The 6,903-nt window shown below is 45.1% G+C and overlaps 1 long non-coding RNA gene across 2 annotated transcripts in view; it reads left to right on the top strand.

Moving 5' to 3' along the window:
- The first annotated feature begins 2,881 nt into the window (after positions 1–2,881).
- The window catches only part of LOC113955332, a 9,688-nt gene continuing 5,666 nt past the window's right edge, over positions 2,882–6,903 (top strand). The window contains exons 1-3 of one of the 2 annotated variants that reach the window (XR_003530495.1): positions 2,882–2,973; positions 4,781–4,857; positions 6,617–6,710. This is a non-coding gene — a long non-coding RNA (uncharacterized LOC113955332). Of the gene's footprint in view, positions 2,974–4,780; positions 5,001–6,616; positions 6,711–6,903 lie in introns of both variants that reach the window. The other variant, XR_003530496.1, reaches the window with a different exon arrangement.

Raw genomic sequence — 6,903 nt, 5'->3', positions numbered from 1 at the left:
AAAAAAAAAAAAGAAAAAGAGAGAAATTAAGACAAAGAAAAAAAAAGAGCAGATTTTAACTGTTATTAAGGCCTCTGGAAAGAAAAGATCACTTCCTTGGTTAAATGAGCTATTTAAGGGAGTCATGATCATGACAATATGCATCTGATGGGTTCTTCTCCCCTCCTCTCCACCATATAACACCCAGGAAAAATTTTATACATCAGTAGAGATAATTAGAGCTTTTTTCTTGCTCAGCTTGTCTCCTCTCCCTAAAATATTGAGTGCCTTAAACCAGTGTGACCACAAGCCTGGAGATATTTCACTAAATAGAGCAGATCCTGGAGCTGAGGAAGCTGCACTAAGAGGAGCCTAATGACCTGACAAATCATCCCTTCCTCCCCCCCATGGTCAAAACTCCCATTAGGATCTGGGAGTGGGTGGTCAGTAGGTGGCAAGAAGGATGGTGGGGTTGGAGAAACATTAATGGCAGCACACAGCAGGAGCAGGTTGGATCTAAATGCCAGAGCTGAGTGTGGGGGCTGAACTTCAGCATGGAATGATGTGCTGGAAAACTGCTAAAGGCTGCTTGTTTTGAAGTCATTTACTGCATTAGAGTGTCTAAATTGCAGTGGTAGGATATAAGTCATTACTGTCCCTCCCTCAGGCTCACTATGAACAGGCACAAACTATCAGGCCTAATCATTCCTTAGTATCATAAAATCATAAAATGGTTTGGGTTGGAAGGGACCTTAAAGATCATCCAGTTCCAACCCCCTGCCATGGGCAGGGACACCTTCCACTATCCCAGAGGTTGCTCCGACCTGGCCTTGGACACTTCCAGGGATGGGGCAGCCACAGTTTCTCTGGGCAACCTGTGCCAGGGCCTCACCACCCTCACAGTAAATAATTTCTTCCTAAATCATTCAGTTTGAAGCCATTCCCCTTTTTCCTGTCACTCCACCCCCTTGTCCAAAATCCCTCTGGCGCTCTCCTGGAGCCCCTTTAGGCCCTGGAAGGGGCTCTCAGCTCTCCCTGGAGCCTTCTCTTCTCCAGATGAACCCCCCCAGCTCTCCCAGCCTGGCTCCAGAGCAGAGATGCTCCATCCCTCTGATGAACTTAGTGGCCTCCTCTGGACCTGCTCCAGCAGCTCCACATCTTTCTCATGTTGGGGACTCTGGAGCTGGTCACAGTACTCCAGGTGGGGTAGAGCAGAGTAGAGGGGGAGAATCACCTCTCTCAACATGTTGGTCATACTAATAATTAATAATAATAAAACTATTTGTATTTTAAAGCACTGTGAACATCAGTCCCACTTTCCTTCACTGATGCACTGTATTGCACCTCAACCACTCCTGGTAATCCTTTAGTGGCTCCTCTCCAGCATTTCTTGTGGATTTGGTCTCAGTTCCAATGCAGTCAAGGGCTGACCACGATGCTTCTCTTCTTGTATATCTCTGACAGCTCCCAAGCAACCTGTACTAGAGGGCTGGTTGTCCTAAGCCACCCCTGGATCCAGGGATTCAGAATCCCATGGGCATCCTCTTACAGTGCTAGTAGGTCAGTAATTTATTAACAGGCTGTTATCAAGGTTTTTTCCCCACTGGTATGTTTGATCTTAGATTCGTAAAATTGTTAAGGTTGGAAAAAACCTCTAAGATCATCAAGTCCAACCAGTGTTGAGGGAACTGTTCAGTTTTTAGAACAGATTCAGGCAGTGACCCAGCTGAGACAAATCTGTGCATTCTTTTACACCAGAACTGGATATAAGTGGGGTGGTGAACATCAGTGGACAGTCTACTTGTATCATTTTCATCCTGATGGTTGTTCCTAATTTTTAGTGTCCATGGTTAGTTAAAATCATAGAATGGTTTGTGTTGGGAGGGACTTTAAGGGTCATCTACTTCCAACCCCCCTGCCATGGGCAGGGATGCCACCTACTAGATCAGGTTGTTCAGAACTCTGTTCAACTTGACCTTTAACACTTCCAAGGGTGGGGATAGAAACGATTAACTTGAAAATTACCCAGGATTTCATTTGGGGAAGAAAATCCTGGAAAGAAAAAGAAGAAAAGAAAGAAGAAAAGAAGAAAACTCCTGTCTAATCCTGGAAAGTTCCTGCAGCTCACAGAAAAAACCTGCTCTTGGTGTATGGTAGCAGAGAGAATGCCCCTCAGCATTACTGGGTATTTTAGGCAAGGGAGGTAGAAATGAGCTAAGCCTGGGAGAAAGCCAGCTAATCTGGGTCACCAGATGGGATGCAGTAAAGTAAAAGGCACAGGAGCAAGAATTATCTGAACGAGAGCAAAACAAAAGGGCACAGCCATTACCAGCAGCTCTAATGTTTTTTAACTAGTGGGGATGGCAGCAGAAAAATCTGCAGTTGACTTATGTGTGATTATAAAGCAACAGATGTTTAGGAGAACAACACTGTACAAAACAGAAACAGTGGAGGCTGTTTATTGTCAAGGAAATAGTAACAAGCACCTCTCCTATGGAGACAGGCTGGGAGGACTGGGATTGTTCAGCCTGGAGAAGTGAAGGCTCTGGGACACCTCATTGTGGCCTTCCACAAAACACAGGGGCTGACAAAAAGGAGCAGGTGGTGATAGAACAAAGGGGAATGATTTTAAACTGAAAGAGAAGCCATTTAGATTAGATGTTGGGAATAAATTCTTCACTCAGGGGATGGTGAGGCACAGGAACATGTCCAGAGAAGCTGTGGATGTCCCATCCCTGGAAGTGCTCAAGGACAGGTTGGATGGGACTCTGAGCAACTGGTCTAGTGGAAGGTTTCCCTGCCCATGGCAGGAGGCTGGAATGAGATGATCCTAAAGGTCCCTTCCAATCCAGGACATTCTATGTTTCTATGACTCTATGATCTCAGCATCCTCCAACAGACAGGACAATTTATGCATCAATCCTGTCTGAACACTTGTGCTTTGCTTTGACAGGGCAATGGGAATGATCTCAACGCCGAAGTTTCAAACCGGAGGTACACAAACGTGTTTAGGAAATGTTAGAATTGGAGTTTTTTGGAAACACACTGGTCTGACTGGTTATCTTAGACATATCTGTGCTATTGAGGGTGTTTGGGTTTGATCATCTGCTTCTATAAAGTTGTATTGGGTTTGTGTGGCCGGGTTTTGGTAGTGGGAGGGTTACAGGAGTGACTTCTGTGAGAAGCTGCCAGAAGCTTCCCCCTTTTCTGACAGAGCCCATGCCAGAGAGATCCACTATGGACCCACCACTGGGCCAGGCTGAGCCCCTCAGGGATAGCAGTGATGCCTCTGGAATAACGTATTTAACAAGGGGAAAAAAGTTATTGCACAGATGTAATTGCAGCCAGAGAAGAGAGATCTGTGGGAGGAACAGCCCTGCAGATCCAGGGCAGTGCAGGAGGAGGGGCAGGAGATGCTCCAGGTGCTGGAGCTGAGGTTCCCCTGCAGCCCAAGGTGCAGCCCATGGGGAGGCAGCTGTACCTCTGCAGCCCTTGGGGGTCCATGTGGGAGCAGAGATCCACCTGCAGCACAGGGAGGAGCCCACACGGAGCAGGGGGATGCCCAAAGGAGGCTGTGACCCCGTGGCAGGCCTGTGTTGGAGCAGGTTCCTGGCAGGGAGGGGAGCCCACACTGGAGCAGGTTTGCTGGTAGGATCTGTGACCTCATGTGGGACACACGTTGGAGCAGCCTGTTCCTGAGGGACTGCACCCCATGGAAAGGGACCCACACTGGAGCAGTTTGTGAAGATCTGCAGCCTGTGGGAAGGACTCACATTGGGGAAGTTTGTGCAGAACCATGTCCCGTGGGATGGATCCCACTCTGGAGCAGGGAAAGGACTCTGACTCCTCTCCCTGAGTAGAAACAACCTGTGATGAACTGACCATGACCCCCATTCCCATCCTCCTTTGTCACTGGGAGGGAAGAGGGAGAGCCTGGGCAGCAGGGAGGGCTGGGGAGAATGTATTTCTAAGATTTGTTTGACTTCTCATTATCCTGCTCTGATTTTGATTGGCAACAAATTAAAAAAATTTTCCTAAGTCAAGACTATGTTACCTGTGATGGGAATTGGTGGGGGATCTCTCCCTGCCCTTATCCCAACTCATGAGCCTTTTGTTATATTCTCCCTCCTCTGTCCAGTTGCAGAGGGGAGTCACAGAGTGGCTTTGGTGTGTCCCTGGCCCAGCCAGGGCCAATCCACTCCAAAAATAAAAAGTACCAGGAGGACCAAAAGAACATAAATGTTCAGATCAAGACTTCATTAAGCACATGATTCTGTTTCCAATACATAAGGAAAAGGACACAGGAATTATACAAGATTCCTTCCACTGTCTGCAGCTGACACAGCTGGAAAAAGTGGACAAAATTCCATCTATCTTTATCCCAGCTGGGATAATAAGTACTATTACTTTCCCCTGAAGACCTTGCATCCATATATCATCCTTGTTACAAAGCTGTAATTATTGTGTAAATCAAAGAGCTGAAATATGTCTTTTAACATTTCTCATTCATTCCATTCATGTGAGAGGATGATATTTATCCCTGGTGATTTTTGGATGGAAAATGTCTCTTTTTCCCCCAACTCTATTTTTCAAAATATTAAAAAATATTTTTCAAAAATGCGTCAACAGATTAAAATGTTCCAAAAATTACTAAAGAAACCCCAAAATTAGCACAGTGATTGATCTTCATTGCTTGATTTCCCCCACCCCTGCTCAGTTTTAATGTTCAGGGGGTATCTGTGTTATTTTAATAACAAATCTGAGGTGGTTTTCTGTCTTTCTTTGAGAGTAAATTCTCCAGGACTGAGAGAATTCATTTCTTCTTTTGGACAAGTGACAAAGAGTTGCTTGGTGGCCACTTCACATGATGGACCCAAGGTCTGTTCACATCTGACCTGTGTCAGGCTGGAGGTACAACAACTGTCAGCACAGGGACAGCTCAGATGGAAGAACATCAAAGCTCTGGCAAAGATAAATACAGTACCTGGGGCTGAGGAGGAGATAACCCCCCATTCCTGCCAGTAAGGGCTGATACACACATTAATTCTACTTTTCCATTCTACTACTCAAAATCAAAAAGTATTTAGGATTATTTTGGAAAGAAAATATAAATAATCCCCAAATATGAGCAACCTGGGCTAGTGGAAGGTGTCCCTGCCCATGGCAGGGGGTTGGAACTGGATGGTCTTTGAGGTCCCTTCCAACCCAACTCATTGTAGGATTCTGTGATTATGAGATGGTTGGATAGATCAAGGTTTCTTTGGCTTCAGTTGAGTGAGAACACAGATGTGGAAGACAATGTGGAAGATAAATGTGGATTTTGGACTTTGCCCTCAAGGTCAATGGGAACTTAAGGGCTGGGGTTATAAAGGGAACACCTTGAAGGGGACTTCAGTCTGGAAGGAAAACAAGTGGAGTGAGTCCAGAGGAGGCCACTGGGATGATCAGAAGGGTGGAGCAGCTCCGCTGTGAGAAAAGGGTGAGGAAACTGGGATTGTTCAGCCTGGAGAAGAGAAGCTTTGGGGTGAACTTTTTGTGGCCTTCCAGGACCTGAAGGGATTTGACATGAAAGATGGAGAGGGACTTTTTATAAGAGCATGGAGTGACAGGATAAGAGGCAATGGCTCAGACTGAAAGAGAGTAGGTTTAAATTGGATATTAGGAAGAAATCCTTTACTTTCAGGGTGAGGAGGCCCTGGCACAGGTTGCCCAGAGAAGCTGTGGCTGCCCCATCCCTGGAAGTGTCCAAGGCCAGGTTGGATAGGGCTTGGAGCAACCTGAACTAGTGGAAGATGTCCCTGCCCATGGCAGGGGGTGGAACTGGACGATCTTTAAGGTCCCTTCCAACCTAAACCATTGTGGGATTCTATGACATACAGTAAAAAGTTACATCTCCATGAAAATACCAACTTTCTGAAAGTATGAGGCGGATGTGAAAAGAAAGAAAAACAGCAGCAAAATTGCTTTCACTTAACAAAAAAAAAAAGGAACCATTAAAATAATAATGGCTGAATAGAAACATTTCATAAGAAGTTCTACATAATTAAAAGAAAATAAAAATTGAGACTTCAAAGCCTTCTTTTAATGAACTGTGTGAGTTTATGGATTCAGCTCATCAGCTTGAACTCTTCTTCCAAACCCCCCTTAATCACCAGAAGCCTGACCCAAAACACGAGTGATCTTGTAGAGATTTGCTTGCAAGCAAAATCAGTGCTTGTCACAGCATGAGACTCTGGTAATTAGGGCCTTAATTCCATTCCTTCTGCCACCAGTGGCCATCTTGATTAAAGCAGAAATGACTTTTTAAAGCAAGAGGAAGAGTCCTAAACCAAGATATTTTCCTACTTCAGCAGCAGGCAGGTAAATGAAAGATGTTCAAAGCAAGGTTTAAAGGAGATAGTCAGCTCACACAGCATTCAGAGCAGAAATTATCCATTAGAGCCATAACAAACCAAGGCATATTCCCTGATGCATAACTAACTCCTTTGATGGATTCTACTCCCCAAAGATTCCAGTATCCTTGTGTTTTGAGTGTCTCCTGTATAAGCTTATTAAATTGTTCCTTTAATTAACTTGATAAAATGAACTCACAGTTGGACTTACTAGTCAGAGTTGTATTTTGATTTTCAATGTGCAGAGAGTTACAAGAAAAAAACTGCTCACTAGGAAATAAAGTTCCCTGATGTTTAAGGAAGATCAAAGAGTCTCCAAATATTAGCCAAGGTTATCAGGTAAAAGGTTTAGGTGAAATGTCCCAAAGAAAATCAACATTCCCATACACATACAAACAGAAAAAATCCCACCAAAAATCAAAGGTTTCCCAAACCTTCCCTTCCCTTCCCTTCCCTTCCCTTCCCTTCCCTTCCCTTCCCTTCCCTTCCCTTCCCTTCCCTTCCCTTCCCTTCCCTTCCCTTCCCTTCCCCA

This window comes from Corapipo altera, unplaced genomic scaffold (genome assembly GCF_003945725.1).
Source record: "Corapipo altera isolate COAL_440 unplaced genomic scaffold, ASM394572v1 126, whole genome shotgun sequence".
NCBI lineage: Eukaryota > Metazoa > Chordata > Aves > Passeriformes > Pipridae > Corapipo > Corapipo altera.
This window is presented reverse-complemented; position numbering and strand designations above follow the sequence as displayed.